This window comes from Parasteatoda tepidariorum, chromosome 9, assembly GCF_982258835.1.
Source record: "Parasteatoda tepidariorum strain Cologne lab strain chromosome 9, Ptep-v5.0, whole genome shotgun sequence".
NCBI lineage: Eukaryota > Metazoa > Arthropoda > Arachnida > Araneae > Theridiidae > Parasteatoda > Parasteatoda tepidariorum.
This window is the reverse complement of record NC_141763.1, coordinates 46,413,960-46,437,221: the sequence shown is the minus strand read 5'-3', so window position 1 is coordinate 46,437,221 and position 23,262 is coordinate 46,413,960.

Here is a 23,262-nt window from a genome sequence, read left to right as displayed (position 1 = left end):
TGAAGGTATTATTCATAATATATAGCTAAAATACACAATTGTGAGGATAGAGTGTAAAATACTGCAATTATAAAATTGCATATTTAAACCACATGTTTAAAATAAATAAATGGCTTTTTAAAAAAAATTAAATTTTTGAATTTACAAAGATTTAATAATACAACAGTCTAAATTTACTAAAAAAAGTAGGTATAACGTATCGCTAGAGTAACTCTATCCAAGCATCTTAACCTGTTTAAAAAAGTATGGTCAAAGTTACCAGAATATGGTAAATTTTACTGTTCTTCTGGCTCTGTGGGATCAGCAAAAATCGCGGTAATTTTTACTGAAGTAATAATTTTGATAAAATTGACAATAAAATAGAATTTTATAATAAGTGATGAAATAAGATGAAAGTGGTTGAATTTGGTATTTTCATCATGATTCCTCAGACCATGATATAAAAAGCATGATTAAAATTACTTTTTTGCTTTATTTAAAGTTATTTTGTACGGTAAACCATTAATAAATAAACGGAAAAATTTTCAAAACAATGTGTTAAACAGTAATATGTTGTTTTTCTACCAGAGGTATTTTGTACTCGAAACGTTATTGACATTTCTAGAAATGTAATTACCATAAGGAAATTTTAACAGAATTTTTTTTCTTCTTGTAATATTAAATAATATAATGATTTTGTATATTTTTTTAGCTTTTTAGCTAATAAATATTTTGCTAAAATTAAGATTTTAGTTTTGGATTCAACTTGAACAACTACTTGAATTTTCTTGATAATCGCCAAATTATGTTCTTGAGTATCTTAAGCATCACTAAAAATAACACACATACTTAAACATTTTAACATTTTTAAATCAATTTCATTTAATTGAATAATAAATAATTTTATTTCATTCGATTATAAAGTATAATGAATTCTTTAACGGTCTCTTATAAAAATATTTGTAAAAAGAAATTAAATATTAGGAGGAGTATACTATTTTCATGTGAAAAAAAACTTTAAAAAATATAGTTTAGATAAAATTTGTTTCAGATAGGGGGTTAAAACATTATTTGTTTTGCTTTTTAAAAATTGTGTTAGGAAATTTGATTCAATTTTAAAATTGGAAAAATGTATGATGCAAGTACAATTAGATAGAAACTAAGTAATTATGTTTTGACTTGTTTTCGAAAGTCTTAAAGCTACCATCACCAAGAAATTATATAAAGTTATCAATAAATATTGCTTTTCAGTATATGAATTTGGTCAACACATATTATAGTAAACATAAACATAGTTATAATAATTAGAATAATAGTTAACAAAAACTCCTGCAGGCAAAATATTTTTTTATCATCGCTGATTTATATTCATCATTAATTTTTACTTCTTGAGCAACAAGCCTCATTTACAAAACATTCTGTGTAGTATGTATTTCCGTATGAAATATAAGAGAAAAAAATACCATGAATAATTATCTTTTAAGTAGTTATTTTTTATTATAAGAGCTGATAAACTGAAAAAAGTTCTCTCTCTAAAGCAAAAACGAGTTTTAATATGTAAAAATTTACTTTTTAAAAGAGTATAAAAATTTAATATATTTTTTGTCATTTGTTCTAACCTTGGATTCGTTCTAGCACTTTTTTTGTTGGACATACATCTCCACATGGTTGCTCAGATTTATTTTCCTGTCTAAATTCTTGACATTTAATTAAATTTTGGATTTATGTATGTATGAGATTAGCTTGTGGCAAATTTCTTGGAAGAACTCATCCAAAAGAAATCTGACATACTTCTAATAAAGTGAAAGTTATGCAAAGCTTTTAAAATAATGTAGAAATGTTTGAAGACTAAAATGGTCGGGTTATTTTTTACTTTTTAAAATTTTCTTTCTTTTAGAATTTCTTTACTTAGACTTACGTCCTGCGCACATGTTAAAAATTAATTATTTTTGAGCATCAGTTTGTCACTTAATTTTTTTTTTCATTTTTCGCTTAAAATAAGTGTTTTTTAGTCGTGGCTGGAAACCATCTAAGGATGATTTAAATGCAACAATGGTTATGTTTAAAGTCAATTACATAATAGTGTAATTTAATTTTGGATCAATTTTATAAATTAAGAGAATAAGAAAAAATTTAAGAAAACTAAGGATCCATTTTTACCGTAAAATATTATATCGTAATTTTTACAATAATATTTATTTAATTAGAGTAATTTTGTGTTTTTAAATAGCAGTTATTACTGTAAAAAATACAGTATATCGATTATTTGATCCGTTTGAGGAGACATTTTCGTCATATATTTGAGAGTTACCGTTTCGTCACAAATCACGTGATTTCGTGACGAGGCAATTCTCAAAATTAACGAAATATAGCATTTTGCTGCACAAAATATACACACTGCTATGTTTGGTGAATCAGATAAAAGTGCGCATCACAGACCTAAAGAATGCATGAAGAGCTTATCTGCGAGAGGAGAAAAACTTCGGTGCCAAAATTGAGCTTAAATACTGCAGACTGATAAACGTAAAATTCTAGATATTGAAATGAAATGCTTATAAATAAATTTTACTTCTTTAACTACTTACTAAATCAGAAGTTAAGCTTAGCTTGTCGAGTATATAAAATTAAGTATTGGTGATAGCATTGAAAAGCGATAATGCAAATTCAATTTAAAACAAAGCCACAAGCATTTATCTTTCTTCTTTTTAACTTTACGTTGCGTTTTCGTTCTTTGTTCGTCTCCATTGTCTTATCTTCATCTGTTTTCAGATACATTGTGTAAAAATCTTTGGTAATTATAAAATCATTATAACAAGTTTTAAAAAAATGGCGAACTCTTCTGCAAGTCCCGTGACTCTAAATGAGATCATTACACAAAGATAATGAAAATTTTGTCCACGGGAAACTGAATTTTTCCTTTTTAAAAGCAAAATATTATTTCAAAGTTTCACAAGATTATTATAATGTAATTTATCTTTTGGAAACAAATCATTGGAAACAAATTTACAGTAAACGAATTAATTCCCTTTAATAGAACTGTCAATACTTTTGTAGCAGGGAAGTACAGTTATCAAAATATATTAAAGGAAAACTTTAGACGAGTAGCATTTTAGATACATAAATGAGAAAGTAATAAAATTATGAGCAAGATGGTGCATAAAAATTAGCTAATACTGTTATTAACCGTATAGAAATGCAAATATAAAGATTTCCTTTCAAACTATCATTAAGTGACTCATATAAATTGCTAATATTTTCAACCTTCTCAGTTTTAATAATTTTCATTGGCATTTATAGTTCTGATAAAATAAAATTAAGGTAAAAAGAATTAGCAAGCAGAATGCGAATAAATACAACTGCGAAAACAGTATTTCTTTAAATATCTACAATAGAAAATGTTAATGAGTCGAAGTGAATGCTCACTCCACGAAAGGAAAAAGGAAAATATTTTAGCAAAATACTGCACCTGTATCTTGTTATTTCCTACTCAGTGATATTGCGAGGATTGTGTTAAAATAGAAAAAAAATATGGAAGAAATATTCGTAAATACGAATTGATCTTAATCTAGGCTACCTATCTAGCTCAATTTACGTTAAAATTCAATAGAGTTGTTGAGAATAAATTTTACAGTAATCTTTCAAAACTGTAGATTTTTTGCGTCATACTAAGTAATTGCGTCATAATATGATTATTTTTGTGCATGAAATTAGTTTGTATTTTACTACATTGTTCGCAAATATCAACTCAAACAATATACTAAAATGATTTTACTTATTATGTGCATTGTAAGATTTCCTTCAGTTTTATTTTATATAGAATCCATCTATCTAGGTAATAAAGAATCTACCTATTTGATTAGGACAGGATGACGAAGCGTGTTGTCAAAGAGACGTAGAAATATTCACTTATCAGAAACCTTTTGGGAGTAGACCTTTTGGAAAACTGTATATTTTTTGCCGTCATGCTAAGTAAAGAATATGATTGTTTTTGTGCATGAAATTAGTTTGTATTTTACTACATTGTTCGCAAATATCAACTCAAACAATATACTAAAATGATTTTACTTATTATGTGCATTGTAAGATTTCCTTCAGTTTTATTTTATATAGAATCCATCTATCTAGGTAATAAAGAATCTACCTGTTTGATTAGGACAGGATGACGAAGCGTGTTGTCAAAGAGACGTAGAAATATTCACTTATCAGAAACCTTTTGGGAGTAGACCTTTTGGAAAACTGTATATTTTTTGCCGTCATGCTAAGTAAAGAATATGATTGTTTTTGTGCATGAAATTAGTTTGTATTTTACTACATTGTTCGCAAATATCAACTCAAACAATATACTAAAATGATTTTACTTATTATGTGCATTGTAAGATTTCCTTCAGTTTTATTTTATATAGAATCCATCTATCTAGGTAATAAAGAATCTACCTATTTGATTAGGACAGGATGACGAAGCGTGTTGTCAAAGAGACGTAGAAATATTCACTTATCAGAAACCTTTTGGGAGTAGACCTTTTGGAAAACTGTATATTTTTTGCCGTCATGCTAAGTAAAGAATATGATTGTTTTTGTGCATGAAATTAGTTTGTATTTTACTACATTGTTCGCAAATATCAACTCAAACAATATACTAAAGTGATTTTACTTATTATGTGCATTGTAAGATTTCCTTCAGTTTTATTTTATATAGAATCCATCTATCTAGGTAATAAAGAATCTACCTGTTTGATTAGGACAGGATGACGAAGCGTGTTGTCAAAGAGACGTAGAAATATTCACTTATCAGAAACCTTTTGGGAGTAGACCTTTTGGAAAACTGTATATTTTTTGCCGTCATGCTAAGTAAAGAATATGATTGTTTTTGTGCATGAAATTAGTTTGTATTTTACTACATTGTTCGCAAATATCAACTCAAACAATATACTAAAATGATTTTACTTATTATGTGCATTGTAAGATTTCCTTCAGTTTTATTTTATATAGAATCCATCTATCTAGGTAATAAAGAATCTACCTATTTGATTAGGACAGGATGACGAAGCGTGTTGTCAAAGAGACGTAGAAATATTCACTTATCAGAAGCCTTTTGGGAGTAGAATATCAAAATGATTTGTGGTTTCTACTGCTTTTAAAGAGTTAAGTCCATCTATATTCGAAATAGTTGAGAAAAGATCATTTAATGATTTACGCAAGCAAGTTGAAGTATCGATTGCAAGCTGTTCATGTTATACTGAATATTCCATTTCGTTGGAATGTGTACTTTGATTAATTTTATTAATTATTCTTAGCTATGCATCGCTAATAAAATGTTGCGATGCTTATTTTTTAGCTACGCATCATGAAAAGAGCATTGAGAATCGGTGTAAAGTTGCACAAAAAAATAAACAGAACGCCCGGAATAACTTTTGATCTAACGATCAAGAATCGTCAAGAACTAGAACTCAAACTTAATGGTTCAAAAGGTGACCTCAATGATGCTAATTAATTATTGCAAGAGATATTTTAAGTTGCCAAATTGTACAATGAAGCGTACATTATTTAAATAAACATATCAATTTTGATGCATTATGATTTTGGACCCATAAATATTGAAAGTAGCTGTAATCTGCGGACAATAGTCTTAATAGTTTGGTCAGGAGAGCGTTCTAAAGTTTGGAAAAAAGTATAATTAACATTATACTTTTTTCCTCCAAAGCTCGAGAATTTTTAAGTGAATAGAATAGTTTTTGCATTTATTATACATATGTATTCGATTGTATATGTATTCGATTGCATTTGTATGAATTGTATACGTATTCAATGCATGTATGAAGAATATGTATGCAGGACGTGTATAACGATGCGTAATATACGTATACAATGTTTGTACGTTTGCCTCTACAATATATGGATAAATGTACGAATGTAAATACAATATACGTATGCATATTTAATGAATGGACAAACATTGTTTATTCGTACAATATACGCACATAATTAAGTATATACGATATACGTACACTGTGATAGTTTGTATGCAAATGTAATGTTTCCCATTTGCGTTTGCACAGGCATGTATATGCACGTATGCGCATGTACTGTATTTCCATCTACATGCATTTATAGAAGCAAGAATATACATTGTATCAATGAACACTAATAGCATGTATGTATGTACAATATACGAATGGATGCATAACATACATGTAAGAACGTTGTTTATTCATTTAGTTTTGTATTTGATTGTGTAAATAAAAGGCATCTATATGTGTATTGTGCGTTTGTGTGTGCAAACATTTATGATTTCGAATATGTAATGTGCATAAATATAGGATTTATACATGAATGTAGATTGTTTAAAAAATTAATAGTTCCTACGTATGTAATAACGAATAATATTAAAATTTTGTCAAATAATTGTTTCCTATGTATGTAATAACGAATTATATTAAAATTTTGCATTTTAATATAACAAAATTTTTTCGGGTTTTATTATTTAGACCTCAATTTAATTTCTGTATATACATACCACCGCAACCTATTTTTATATATATTTGTTTTTCCAAAATATGAAGATTTTACAGCAAATAACCTTAACAAGAGCGAAAGTGGAAGAGAATATCCTTACTGTTTCATACTAGTGTTAGAGTTATGGATATAAATTTCTATGAAACTTCTGAGTATTTTTTGGAAACTTGACAAATGTCTTTTGGCATGTGTTTATCTCTATCTCTGTGGAGCAATTGCTGAAAACGCGTCGCATTCAAAGTATTCTGATCTTAGTTTCAACAACTGATTTTATTGTGTGGAACTTCGATTTAATGCAGCAGTCATGAATAAATGAAGTACCACGTTGTGTTAAAATGTATAATAAATTACACTGCAACTCTCCCGGAGTTCAATATTTCTCTTATTCATTTGGATAAAAAATAGAATAAAATAAGTTTGATTCTATAAATAATTTAATAAATTCATTGTTAAGTATGTGCATCAAAAAAACTAATTTTGGAAGAAAAAAATTTCAAATTATTCTGGTATAGATATAATAAAACTACGCATTTTTTTTAATGTTTTTATTCTTCTTTTTTATGTTCAAGTTTGATCCTAGAAATAATTTAAAAAATTTATTGTTAAGTATGTGCATCAAAAAACTAATTTTGGAAGAAAAATTCAAATTATTCTGGTATAGATATAATAAAACTACGGATTTTTTTTAATTACAATACTTAGGAAATTCCTTACAGAATAAAATAAATTATCAAATGTCTAAGAGTTCAATTTACTTTTAACGTTTCATAAAATTTTTTAAGAGGCTTAATACTCTCAACGTTTCATAAAATCACTTATGGCTCTTAAAAAATAACTCAGATGAAAGAAGTTCTGATTTCTGTGATTTTAATTAACTTTTAATAAGTAGTAATTAACTATAATCTATAATCTAAAAGTAATGTTGCATACTGAACCGTAACTATAATGGATGTTTGTGTAATTTATTTCAGTCAGATTCTAGATTCTATCAAAAAGTAAGCACATTATAATTTTCTAATAAAAAATATATATTTCCCCATGTAAATATAATGACGTCCCACAGCATCAAATATTATTTATTATATATAACCATATTTTTATTTCATTTTATTTTCAAACCGACAAATGATTTTACTTTTACTCACAAAAAAATTTCATAGTTAAATAGGAAAAAGAAAATAAATAAAAAGGAATTTGCAATTAAATGATAACAAACCTAAAAGAGTCAAATGAAATTTAATTTCTCATTATTCTACTTTTCAAGATTTATATTTTATGAAAATTTTCTGCAAAGAGATATCATAACAAAACCTTATTTGAAACATTTATTACAAAAAGTGGAATTATAAGTATATATGTTTTGTATATTATTAGCGTTTTCTTATATTTCAAATGCAATAAGAAGCGTTTTCTTACATTTAAATGATTTAACAAAGTAAATGTGGAATTTAATGCCTTGGCTGTTATTAAAAAATGTAATTTGATTTTTAGAGAATAGAAATTTATTTATTAAAGTAATGCATTTTAAAACAGGAATATATTTATAATTGTTTTCTCTAAAATATATCATTACAACTCCAATTTTGTTTTGTTATTCTATTTGATAAGCATTGATTTTCACTAAATGTATTATTTTATTATAGTTTTTTGGAATGGTAACTGTTTCTACTGTTACTTATTCAAGAAATAATTTAAATCAGGTTTGCACTTTCTATTGATGATTACAACATAGAAGTACATTTTACAAGCATTAAACCTTGAAAAGTGAAGAATCATGCTATCATTAAAATTAACTCGTTTAAAATTTGTAAATGTTATAAATTTATATATACAAGCAATGAAGTTAAAATTTTGCTGTTTAAAATTAAAATTAAAATTTTTGTTTTTAAATGCATTTTAATATTTATTTTATAAAATAAAAGTATCATCGGTTTAAAATCATCACGTTATTGATATTTTATTTGAAATTGATGCAGGTTTCATTATTATTAAAATTTATATGAAACAATTGCAATTTCTTGTATCAATGACGCCTTGCAACTTCAAAGTTAACTAGAACTGTAACACCCAAAAAGTTCGAACATATAATTCGTTACGGGTAAGATATTATTTACGTGAGAATCACAATTCTTTCAATTTTTTTATAATCTTTTTTGTAATAATTCAGTTTCTGGAGATAAATCGTAGAGGTAGGGATAAATGAACTTTTAGTCAGAGTTAGGCAAGAAAGTAATCGATTACGTACTCTGATTACAGTAATAAATTACTCATAATTATGACTACAACATATCATAATTTGACAATATCTGTAATCGTGATTACAGCGATATATCAAAGTAATTAATTGCTCGTAATCGTGATTACACTAATGATTATAGCAGCTATTGTGATTCTAATAATCAATTTCAGTAATCGATGACTGCAAGAAATAAGAATATATGATTACATGCATTCATGTTGCATATAATCGTATTTATAAATAATTATAATTATTAAATGTAACAAAATATACGATTACAAGTAATTACGATTGCATACTATATGTAAGTACTGTATGTAAGCATGTATGTGCATAAATATTTCTATGTACGTTGCATGTAAATGCAATTTGTATATGTATTCAATGTATACGTATACGTATCTGTAGGACGTATATAAGGATGCGTAGAATACATACGTACATCAATATATTATGGTCTGCTTGTACGTTTGTACATAATGTTCGTATGTATGTAAGCATGTTATGTACAGTATATGTATGGTGTTATGTAAAGAAAATATATGCATCCATATTAAATGTATGCACAAGCGCTGTTTGTACGTAAAATATACGTTAATTATGCATATACGATGCAAGTGCGCATGTGTCCTACTATGCAAAGCATGTATGCATGTGCGCTATGTCTGTGAGTATGACCAGACAATATATGTTGATACGTATGTAATGTATTGCATAATAATGCATATTTCCCAATTTGTGGTTTCCCCCTTCCCCGTAATATTGCGAGGACCAGGAATCGAATTACGTCTAAAAAAAGGTACGTTTATTCAGGGAAAGCACGTTTTTGTTTCTGATTTCATAACTTAAAATATTGGCTGCTCTTAGTAAGTAGCGTATTTTAAATTATCTCCTCAAACCATTAACATTGAATTCTAGAACGTGAAGCATTAGATTAAAAATTATTCAGGGTAATTCGTTTCGTTTTCCTGCAACTTGTACACCACCCATTTTGCTCCTTTTTTGTTTTTTGAATAATCGTTTTATTTATTTATTTATATGTTATATCTGTAATTATTTTTTAAAAGATTGAAACTACATTTCTTATCACACTAAAAAAGTATCAAATTTATCTAGTTTCAAATATACATTAAATCTTAGTATAATTAAGTATGTAAGAATTTATATATAATGCACTTAATTGTCGAAAATATAAATTAAAAAATGTTGATATACTCTAAGTTGTACCAATATTTTTGTACTCACTTTTAAAAGTTCCTTAAAATTTTATCTGCAACCAGTTAGATAACTAGTGCAATCACTTGTGCAATCAGGAGATAGAAGACTTCTCTCATTAGTATGGATTTACAGACGCAGGTAAACTGAAGGTTAGACTTCATAAAGCCTTCTAATTAGCTAATAAATCCGGCCATTTATTCAAGAATTATTAAACTGCGTCATTAGAGTGAGTCCTATTTTACATCAGAGAATTTAATTGTCAATTTAGTAAATTGAGAAGATGTTGTAGTATTAAAAACATTTTAAATGTAACAAAAGATAATTATTCGAAAGAAGCAAAAGGCCTAACCGAATATCGTAAATCCAGTTCTACATAGTTTTACTGAATAGATTTTTATTTTTATATTTTAGAGCAGTCGTTGAACAGCCGACAAAATTTCCAGTTTACGACGACCAATGCTCAGCTCCTTGCAATTTTGCAACCAATCAGGAAGACAAGGGGACTCCTGAATCAAATATTGGAAGAAATTTGCATTCTTGAGTTTTTTGATGGAAATAAGTCGCATTTGTTTTACATTGCAAAGAAAATCGTGAAAACCTTCTCATGGTTAGCCTGACAGAAAGGAGACTGTAACCCATGACTCGGCTGAGGAATACCATTGAGGATATCTTATGTCAGAACTGTGGTCAGTGCGAGCGGGAGAGGAATTCGTATCGACCAGGCACGAACACCACTCTACCCACTGAGCCACCACGTGCTAAAATTAATGGGAGTTCTTATTGAACAGATATTAGAGATATTTTGTTAAATGATTATTCGTTGCGGCAATACTGTGTTTTCTTCTTATTCAATCCCTTGCATTTTCCTTATACTTGTTAACAGTATTCATCATGTGGATTTTTTTTGACATCTGAGTAGCTCTCAGTGGCTCTCTCTCAGTTTTTCTCTCCCCATTTTACTATATTTTTGTACAATAGAGTACAAAACGAACCATTCAATTTCTCCAGTTTTCTATAAAAAAAAATTCAACTGTTAACATAAGAATGAATTGTGCTAAAATAAGTATTCTTATATCGATATTTTTATTATAGGAGTTGAACAAAATCGATAGTCAAACGAAAATATTAAAAGTAGTTCAAAATAATAAATCAAAATAATAAAAAATATCAGTGAGATCAAAATAATAAAAAATAATCAAATCAGTGAGATCAAAATAATAAAAAATAAATAATGTGAGTTACATTGGTTTGCATATTAAAGAAACACTGATTTTCATTATATTTTTATCGATATAATATTTAATGTTTGCATTGAATTTCTACGTAAAAGATTTAAAGTGTTGATTCCAATAAAAAGTAAGACAGAATTGTAAATCTTTACGATTTTTAATTAAATCAATGAATAAAATTTATGATAGTGAATTGGATAATTTATAGTTTTGAGCATTACTAAGATTAAATATCTTAATTTTTATGTTGAAGAGCGTGATGTAGAATAATCATTATTTTGCAGAATTATTTTGAAACAAATATTTTCATTTGATAAATTTTTTTATTAAAATTAAATAATTCGTAATCTGTCCCTATATAAAATTAAATAAAAATGAACAACAAATTAATAAACTGCCTTTTATTTTATACAAAATGTAGTTTTATAAAGCCACCTTATCGTGGTGGTGTGGTTTGTGTGTGTTGTCGATCCCGAGAGCTATGCCGGCGGTAGCTTAGCTACTGGCAGGGTCACCCAAGCCGGACAGGTCGGAGGGGAGACACCGGACAAAGAGGAACACCCTGGTTCCAGGCTGGGGGTTGGGCGTAGGGCTAACAACCCGACCCTGTAAAAAAATCTTGTTGCGAAGTTTCAAGTCAATGAATCCGGACCGAAATTTAGAAGACGACCTGGCAAATCTTACATGGAACTGAGAATCGGAGCATGGAACATACGCTCTTTGTATAAAAGCAAAGGGCTGCAACTCTTAACGGAACAGCTGGATAATTACAGGGCTGACGTAATGGCTCTGCAAGAGATGAGGTGGCTTAACGATGGAATAATCGAGAAGAGAAATCACACAATCTTCTATAGCTGTGATAAGAAGAGGCATATTTTTGGAACGGGTTTTGTTGTGGGCAAACAAATTCGGCATCTTGTCATGGATTTCGTGCCAAAGTCTTCAAGGTTATGTAAAATTAGGCTAAGAGGAAAATTCTTTAATTACAGTCTTATAAATGCCCACGCACCTACTGAAGACAAGGATGAAGACGAGAAAGAACTTTTCTATGAGAACCTGCATTCTTTATATAACTCCTGTTCACAAAACGACATCAAAATTATTTTGGGTGACTTAAATGCTAAAATTGGAAAGGAAGCTGAGCACAGGCCCACTATTGGAAAATACAGCCTGCACGAAACAACAAATGACAATGGACAGAGGCTCATTCACTTCGCTGCAGAACATAGCATGGTCATATCCAGCACCTTTTTCCAACACAAGAGAATTCACCAAACGACCTGGAGATCACCAGATGGAGGTACCTCCAACCAGATTGACCATATATTTATAGACTCTAGACATATGACGGACATACAAGATATTAGAACCTATCGTGGGGCCAACTTTGACTCAGACCATTACATGGTAATGAGCAGGATCAAGGCCAAACTATCTAATGCACGTAAATGTCATGGGAAACGTCTTGAGAAATTTGACAGCGAACAATTAAAGACCCCTAGAGTCAGGGATGACTTTCAGTCACAACTAACTATGAAGCTTGATGAAAAAGCAATCGAAAATATTGATTGCATAGATGGAAAGTGGACTTCTTTCAAAGAAGCCCTCTTGGACACATGTGATAATGTAATAAGCAAAATAAAAAGAGCTGAGAAAAAGGATTGGTTTGATACAGAATGTCGCAACGCGACCCAAAGAAAAAACGATGCATATAATATGATGCTCAGTAAAAAACACTCGAGAGCATCAGTAGAGAAATACAAAACTGCAAGAAGAGAAGAAAAGAAAGTTCATAGGTTGAAGAAAAAGTTTTTTCACGAAGACCTCTTTAAGGATGTCGAACATCTCCGAGGGTCTAATGAGAGCAGAGCTTTGTTTCGTGGCATTAACTTTGGTCGTCAGGAGTTCAAACCTAGAACTAACCTTTGCAGAAATAAAGATGGAGATATTTTAAGCGATAAAACCGACATTCTCAATAGGTGGAATGAACACTTCGACAACCTACTTAATGTAGAGTGCGTTCAGACAGAGTCCTGTTCACCAAACGTTAACCAAGAGTGTATTGCACCTCTTTCAATGTTTGAGGTTGAAGAAGCAGTTCAAAAACTTAAGAACAACAAGGCTCCTTGCCCAGATTTGATATCACCAGAATTCATCAAAAACTCAGGACCAGATGGGTTAAAGGCCATACATAATATTCTAACATCAGTATGGGAAAAAGAGATACTCCCGGAAGAATGGAAACACAGCACTGTTTGTCTTATACACAAAAAAGGAGACATTCTTGAATGTTCAAACTACCGGGGTATCAGCATGCTCTGCACTGCATATAAAGTCTTTTCAAAAATTCTATTTAACAGACTTAGCCCCTATGTAGAAAACATCATTGGTGAATACCAGTGCGGTTTTAGGAAGGGCAGGTCTACAACTGACCAAATATTTTGCATAAGACAGATTTTGGAAAAGACCAGGGAATTTGGAATTGGTACCCACCACCTATTTGTGGATTTCAAAACTGCTTACGACAGTGTAAACCGGAAGCGACTCATTGAAGCTATGCGAGAATTCAATATCCCGGACAAGCTTGTACGACTCACCACACTTACACTGTGTAAGACCATGCAGAAAGTTAATATCCAAAATGACTTCTCGGAACCAATGGAGGTAAAAAATGGTGTAAGGCAAGGCGATGCTTTGGCATGCCTACTCTTCAATTTGGCATTAGAAAAAATTATCAGAGATTCAGGAATCAATACCAGAGGACATATCTTTCATAAGTCTGTCCAAATTTTCGCTTTTGCCGATGACATTGACATCATAGCGCGAACATAATCTGACTTAAAGCAAGCTTTTCTATCCATGGAAAAAGAGGCAGAAAAAATGCATCTCACTATTAACCAGGAGAAAACCAAGTATATGCAATGCACCAAAATAACTGATTCTACAACTCACTTGCAAATTGGTGAATACAAGTTTGAAAAAGTAAACAGTTTTGTTTATCTTGGTTCTGAAGTCAACGTTAATGGCAATATCGCACCCGAAATACAAAGAAGAATCAATAGTGCAAGTAAATGTTTTTATGGATTAAAGAAATATTTAAAATCAAAAGTACTAAAAAGAGATACTAAACTGTTAATTTATAAATGCTCAATCAGACCTATCCTAACATATGCCTCAGAAACTTGGACTACAACACAGAAAGATGAGAATTCCTTGGGAATCTTCGAACGTCGGATCCTAAGATCCATTTTTGGGGGCAAACAAGTTGATGGTACTTGGTACAGACGTTCAAACTCAGAACTCTATCGGGCCCTTAGAGAGCCTGATGTTGTCAAGTATGTAAAAATTCAAAGAATTAAATGGGCTGGTCACATCATTCGAATGAACAGAGAGCGTTCGACAAACATAATCTTTTCGGCTCAGCCCATCGGATCAAGATCCAGAGGTCGACCAAAGCTGAGATGGGCCGACTGCGTGGAAAGAGAAATTTCAGCCTTAAAAGTCTCAAACTGGAAGACAACTGCCAGGCAGAGGCAGGCCTGGAGGAAGTTGATTGAGAAGGCCAGGGCCCACCCGGTGCTGTCGTGCCATTGAGGAAGGAAGGAAGTTTTATAAAGAGGAATTAGAAAAACTAATAGTTGTAATTTTTAATGTAATGACAAATAATAGGAGGTTCATCTGAGTAAACAAATGATTTAAATTTGAAACATTATAAATGGCCCGAACAACTTTTTGTTTTTGATTGGTTTGAAATTTTTATTTCAAAACATTTAAAATGTTTTTCTTATTGTTTGATCAAACTCAAATGACAGTTTAAAAAATTGCGTTTGTGTTCTTGGAAAAACAATTATGAAAAATTTCTTCAACAAAATCAACTTTGTGAATATGAAAATAAATATGTATTGTTTATTATTTTTTATTTTAAAAATACATTTCCTTTCGCACGCAAAAACAAAATGTAATAAAGCTTTGCGAGTAAATTCCATCAAAATTATCCAATATCAATATCTAATTTATGTCTTATAGTATTAAAAATGCAGGCATATTTAAAATTTACGATATAAATTTGCTCATTTTATGCATTGTTTGTCTTTGTTTAGTTTAAAACATTACAAACTGATAACCACACCAAGTTATGTTTGGTTTATCTAAAACAACAAAAAACAAATAATAAATATTTTAGAATTTTGATCATATAATTGTAATTTGTAATTGAATGTAATTGATTTTTGATCATTGAATTTGTACTAAAAATTATAGGCATATAATCTTTATTTATTTGTTGAAAGATTGATTTGCTCTTCTAAAAACTTGCGATCAACTAACATTGCGGTAAAAATGAACTTCATAAATGAATAAAGTTCACAAGTGGCTAAATGTTTAACGTACCTCACTGCTTTTCCCTTTATTTTGTTCTCTCATTCACTCGCTACATCCAGAATAATTTGCATTTACCGTTGCTATTGAGAAAGAGATAATAAAAGACAATTGCTATAGGCTCACAATCGATAAATATCTCGATAACTATCTATCCGTATTTCCGTATCAATATTTTTTTTCCTTAAATTCTTATTATATTGCTCAACTTTAATTTACTAATTCATTAATTTAGTATAAATACTAAATTTTAATGCTTGATGATTCATTTGAAAGAAATCCGAATTATCGATAAAAATATTGTGCCATAAATCTCAAGTTAATTTTATACAAAAAATTCAGATTTAAGTGTATTATGAGGTTAAGAATAATGTGACAAAAAATATTTTCATATTAAGCTACAATTACTTGTTTAGAGAAAAACGCGTTCCTATTTGATGAAGGTTTAATATATAATTTTGTTTTTCTAAAAGTAAAAGTACTTGGTTAAATAAAATTGTTTATTTCTTTTTTCTAACGACACTTGAACAGGCCATGTTTGCCAGCAAATTAAGCAATTCGCTAATTAAGTCGAGAAGGTGCACCTACCGTTTGACAAGAATAAAAGGTGAAAGTCCGTCCCAGCTCTGAAATTGAAGGGAACATGGCGGATCTTCTCATTCAAGAGGCCATTTCCTCAGTTTAGACATTTATGTGCAAGGGAAGAAAAAATTTTATAGATACATGTACGCATAGTACTGCTCAGCGACCGACCACAGGACTTTCAATTCAACAGCATGTATATTGCATGTACTCAGTGGATCTTTGTAGAGCCAAGGATCGAACCCCAGTCTGATTCTCCAACCACTGGGCTACCACGACCCATTACTTCTTATTATTTATATAGGTAACCTACAAAGGGCTAATACAGACGAAAACTACAGAAGAACATTAAATGAATATTCTTAAGAAACTGAAGCGGTAAGATTTTAATTGAACAAAAAAGTTCATTGGCTTAAAATATATGTCGATAGAAATAAAAGTCAGCATGTTTCAAGAGCAGAAAAATACAGGGTAACAAAAAAATATAGGGATCATTTTTGAATGTTTATATTTCCAAAATTTATTACATAAATTCAGCGATGCTTCTCAATATTTTGACCTCCGGCATAATAGATTTGTCTACAACGTTTCGGCCAGGATTTTAAAGCCCGCAAAATGATTTCCTGGTGGATTTTCTTCACCTCTTCTCTAATAGCTCTTTGAAGGCCTCTCAATGTAGAAATTCTTCGCTTATTCAGTTTGTTTTTCAGATGTCCCCATTGGAAATAGTCGCATGGTGCAGCATCAGGACTGTTTGGAATCCATTGTTCTGGTCTCAGGAATTGCACTTGCTGATCTGTTAGGAATTTCTGGGTGACCTTAGATGCATGCGATGGGGCAGAGTCCTGATGGAACACAGCATCACCATTAGGGTACAATCTGCAGTAATCATCCTTAAGAAAGGGCTTTAATGTCTTCTGTATATAATACTCAGAATTTATTTTGGCCCCAGGTTTCACAAACCGAGGTTTGGTCACACCATGGGTGGATATGCCCATCCAAACCATTACGCCTTTGAGATGAGCCACAGTGGTTGATGGTGTCAAGTCTCACCTGTTCTGCCCGCGACTAAGATATTGAACTTTAGATTTGGCATTGGTATCAGAAAGATAGATCCAAGCTTCATCAGTTGTAATGAACATTCGCCACCTGTCCTTACGGAGAAGCTTGTAGAGGGACCATGAACGTTGCCTCCTAATCTGCACCGATCTCTCACTTAAATGATGACATTTAGGTTTTTTATGGCATTTTTTCTTTAACTTTAGTTTTAGTTGATAGCTTACAACTTGCTGACTCACGTTAAGAGCTTTAGCCATGCTTGCCTGTGTTGGTGGATCCGGTTTTGATGTCATCTTATCAAGCTTCTGCAAATCTGATTTCTTCAATTTGCTTGGCCGTCCACTTCTTTTTGGTTTTGCATTATTTTGCATCGATCCGTGTTTTGAATTCTTGATACGACTGATATGGCTGAGTGAAATCGCAATACAATTTAAAATGGGTTTGTATAATCCTGTGGCTGCAGCGAAGTTCTAAAAATGCTGATACTTGACCAATTAGCTTTTTGTCAAATTTCTTCAAAGGCGTTTTTGTGATTTTATGAAATAGTATTGAAATTGAAAGTCTAATAGCAGAGCTTTAGATCAGTAAGCTATATATGTAAAAAGGCTTTAAAATTTTGGTAGTAGATAGCCACAAAAGTGATCCCTATACTTTTTTGTTACCCTGTAAACACCTATTCTGAAGACTTGAAAGACGTAAATGAGAAGCAGCAAGATAGATTAAAAATATGAAGCGTAAAGTTGCCAACAACAAAAATAAAGGTTAGAAACACAAATACAAAAACCGTAGTAGCCGAGAGTAATTCAAAAATATAGATGTAAAAACAGAGCAAGTAAAACCACTGTCGTCGGAGGAGCAAATCAGGGTCAAATGCAAATGAAAAATGATTTTTTCTCCTCCTTGACTAAATCATTTTTTCAGGTGAATGTGGATTTAAAATATAAGTCCGTAATTCATCTACTCAATTTTCTCTGAAAACCCATTTTATTCTTAATTGCCCCTCTTGGCCGGCCGCAGTAGTTTATCTTGTTTTATTTTTGTCATCTTTGTTTTTGCTTCATTCGCGTATACTGTGATTTTTCAAGTTTTATTTTTCAGATTATTTTTTTAATTGTAACTTTACGTTTTATGTTCCTTACACTTGTGTTTCTTTTCATTCATATCTGGTAAGTCTTGAGAATGGGCGCTTATTTATGAGCACTTGAAACATGTCAACTTTTATTTTCATCTGCATATTTTTGAAGCCAATGAAGTAATTTAATCAAGTAATGTACTTTCGAAAGACAATTTTTCTATTCTTATAAGCCTAAGTTTAAATCATTCTTATAGTTTAAGTTTCTTAAAGTTTAAGTTTAAATCACTTTATTCTGAAAGTTTTTTACCATATATTTTATAGAATATACCTTAGATTAAAGTTTATTTCATTATTTATATATTTGTTTAAGTTATCCATGTAGATTTCAAGTACTTCCAGTATATAATAAAGTATATAATAAAGATTTTTTTTATCTATCTTGCCTAAAGGCCTTTGTTGCGGTGAATTTGAATTAAAATACAAGTCAATAATTTATCTATTCAATTTTCCCTACACTTTCTTTTTTCCGGCAACATAATACTCAGATAAGCCAAAATGTGAAAGAAAGCTCCTTAAAGTTGCCTATGATGAAAAACTTCTTTCGCTTCAAAAATATATAAATAATTAATAACAGTGGACAGGCTTCAAGAGCTCAAAAACAGGTGCCAATATTCAAGACTTGCCTGACTTGAATAAGAAGAAACAAAGTGATTTGAAATATTCCATTTTTCATTAACAGTTTCTTCGTTTTTTATTTCAAATCACTTTTTTTTCTTTTCATTCAAGTCTGGCAAATAGAAGCCTGTTTCTGAGAGCTTAAAACAAGTCGACTATTATCTCTTATTGACATAATTTGGAAGACAATGAGGTTTCTTATCATAGGAAATATCCTATCGCTTCGATTTCCGGGGGCTATTTACTATTCTTAAAGTTATTTGAAAAAATACTATTTTTTTAATATTTACATCTCCCTTTTAATTTGAATTCTATTGTTAAATAAATTATGTGATAATATTTCCCTTCGTCTGCTTGATTTGCGAATTCAAAATTGAAAACGAAGAATTTTAAGTTTATTTTTCCTTCGAAAAAATTACTTTAATTAGCATTGTAAGTAGCTGGAAGTTTGATCCTTAAAATTTAATCATCAGAGAAAACTATGTTGGTTTAATGAAATTTTTTTTAATCAGAATTTAAATTTTTTTTTTGTAATAACTGAAACTAAACTAACAGTTTGATTCATTAAATACTTTAAATATCAGCATTGACTTTTTTTAGCGTGCAAATTTATACACTTTAACTAACTCCTATTAATTTTAATCAGGCTGTGAAACTAATGAAAAAATTCAGTTAAAGCATTTCTTTCTTTAAATGCAAGTTTGACTTTCAAATTCGATACTCCTTAAGGACTTGAATTTTTTAGATAAATGTGATCTTAACAATTACGTTTGAACCTTACAGTTTAATTGAAAACATTTTAGTTCTTTTTCTTTAATTTAAAATAACGTTTCTCATTAGACTTAATCAAATAAAATTTGTTTAATTTATTCATTACTTGCACTGTAATTCTAGTGAAACTTTCAATTCTTTTTGAAATCTAAGTGCTTTTTCAAATTAATTCATTATTAACGCTGTATTAATTAGTTTATTAATATAACCCAAATTGTTGTGTATCAGCTTTGTTCATACTAAATTTTTGATTCAAATTGCAATTAATATTAATTTTGTTTTAAACTTGCAAAGATCACGTTTTCAGCAGATTGCTGACATTGCATATAAAAATTTCCTGTTAAAAATGGAGTACAAAATTGAATATAAAGACAAATTCATTCAGTTTCCAGAGCAGTAAAATATATGCAAAAACATTTCCTTTTTCCCTAAAAGAGGCATTATATCAATATGGCTCGTAATTCATGATGGTATATTATTAAACAAAAAAGACTGAACATAGACTTACCTAAAAAGTCTGAGGGAACCAGTCTGGTCCATCCCAGATCGTTTGGATGTAGATTGTTAGTATGTTAGTAAGTAGACATACAAAATCTTAAAATATAATCATGACTAATTTAATAAGAAATATATATATATATATATATATATATATATATATATATATATATATATATATATATATATAGAAATATATATATATATATATATATATATATATATATATATATATATATATATATATATATATATATATATATATATATATATATATATATATAGAAATATATATATATATATATATATATATATATATATATATATATATATATATATATATATATATATATATATATATATATATATATATATATATATATATATATGAATTAAAAATTGGAAAATCAGCAATGAAAATATGACTTGTTTTATCAACCCACACGAATAATATATCAGAAAAAATAACAAAAGTTCATTTGAATTCAGTTTTTCTGCTCATGGTTTAATATAAAAAGTTTTAAAGAGTAACTTTTTGAGAGTCTATTTATTTTTTTTTGCCGAAAGTCTGCTTCAAATTAAATTTGTTTAAAAAAAATTTGTTGCGCGATGCTTTTCCGTTACAGCTATTTAATTTCCTGTCAGCCTGGTGAAATTAATCATCTTTTAGACTGTTTAACTTTTTCCTCTACTTTAGTCTTTAAATAGATTTCATTTTCATTTTATACAACTGGAAACTCTAATTAGTTCTAATGTCAATATCCCGTAAAAATAACAGAATAAGACGAGATAAATTTTCCCCTGTACGACCTGTTTGAAATTATTTCTTTGGTTTTCTCGATTGATACCGTCGGCTGTAACTTATAGTTAGCTATAAATAGTATCATAGGGAAGCAGATGCTTATAAACCAAGCTAATTTTTTTTATTTCACTCAACAAAAAATGATTAAAAATTTAAATTTTTTAACTGCAATTATTTTATTGAAACTTTTAAACTCTATTTTAAATTTCTTATATTGATTCATTAGTCTCGTTTCTCTTTAATATACAACCTGCTTTTAGATATCTTTTCCTTTTAGATATCTTTTCCTTTAAGAAATTAATTTGTGTTATAATTTCCTTCTACACAATGTTGCAAATTGTCCCCAGAAAAATTAGTAGGAGAGATAAAAGCAAAGTTAGACTACTATCTCACGTTGCTCCACGCCACTTGCCAAACAGAATGTATGAAATCTCTTTCTCCAATAATTAAATGTCTTTAAATAACACTTCTTGATTTAGCTTTTATGGACTCGTACAGCCAATCGAGCCAACTTGTTAGACCAATTTGAGTAAGCAACATCAAAATATTGTAAGCAGAGTCTAAATAATGTGAAATGCAACGATCCGAGACTATTTCCTAAAATATCATATTTTTAAAATACTTATTTTTGTTTTTCCAGGAATCATTTTTTATATAGTTTAAACATAAGAGACTGATTTTCAATTTAATTTTAACACTTAATATAACTGTGGCAGTGTTCCTGCATTTCAAATATATTAGGTGTATAGATAACTTAAATAACATCAATTAATATTTGTCAAATATCTGTCTTAAGAATTGAGCAAAAAAATGTTTATGAATAAATTTAAAGACCTTTATCTGCATTTGTTTGTAAAAACTTGAATGCGGTAAACTAAATATCTGTAAAAGGAAGCGAAATTAATGTGATTTTTGTTTCATAGTCGTGGAAGATTACGAGATTGCTGGCTATCTTTTTTTATTATCTGATCCAGTTCGTACATTTTGACATTCCTTACTTGAGTGTTTCTACAACAAGAGCAAAGCTGAGCTGTAAATCCTTTACACGTGTTTAACTACTCCTTAATTTGCATGGTTTTTTGTTGCTTCCAGGTAATGTTCACGATAATTTCAAATTAAAATGTTTGAACTTGAATATTTTTAGACAATGGTTTAAGATAAACTAATGGTAAGCTGCAAACATTTTTTCGTAAGTGAAGAAAAAAGCTTTTCGATCACTGCTATTAACCTCAAATACGTTATTACATTAAAGTACAATTTTTTACAAATTTAAAAATTGACAACTTAGATGGAACCAAGTGAACAATATACCAATTAAATCATCTAGGCCCTGACGATTTTTTTTATCTAGTTAACTGAAATGTTTTTATAATGAATTTGTTCAAGTTCTCTATAAGAGATCTAGCATGGACCTGTTTTTACCCAGTTTGTTGCTATACTAGTAGATCGTTGATATTTATTTTAAAAATTTAAGTTAATTTTAGAATTATTTAAATAATAAAAATAATTATTTGTATCAAAAAAGAATAGAAAAAGTTATACCAAATTTTGTTCGAAAATTTAATGACATGATGAACTGTTACGTGATTTCTACATAAATTATTACATACATACGTAATTTTATATATAATTTATTACATAAAATTTTGATAAATTTTATATCAGTTTTAAATTAATATAAATTTTATAATAATTTTGATAACATTATGAAAATACATGTTGAGGACAATCTTTTTGGAGCACTATATATACTCAATGCATGCAATTTGCATTTGCACTTTGCTTAAAAACAATAAAGTTTTTTTTTATCTCAATTTATATGTCGGAATTGGGATTTTAATGTAGATGTAAAAATACAGAAATATGCTTGGGAAATACACACATGGAAAAGATATCGGAAGACATTAGAGGAAATCAATTATTATTTTTCCTAGAACCAACTGAAAGTTGAGAGGGAACTTATTTTTCCCTCGAAAAATATTTGTCTTTGTCGTTATGAATATCAATGCAAATAGAACAATCAAAAGCAAATGTTAGAAGCAGTGAATGATATATAAAATCTATCAAAGAATATTATTAAATTACTCAAACTGGCCTATAAGTTAGATGGTTTATAAAATGTTTTATACAAAAACTATGTTGTCGAGCGTATTTTCTTATACCATAAGGCAATATATATAATGTTTACTAGTAAACAATCCTTCTCAACTCTTTCAATATTGTATTCATAAATGTGTTATCCTAT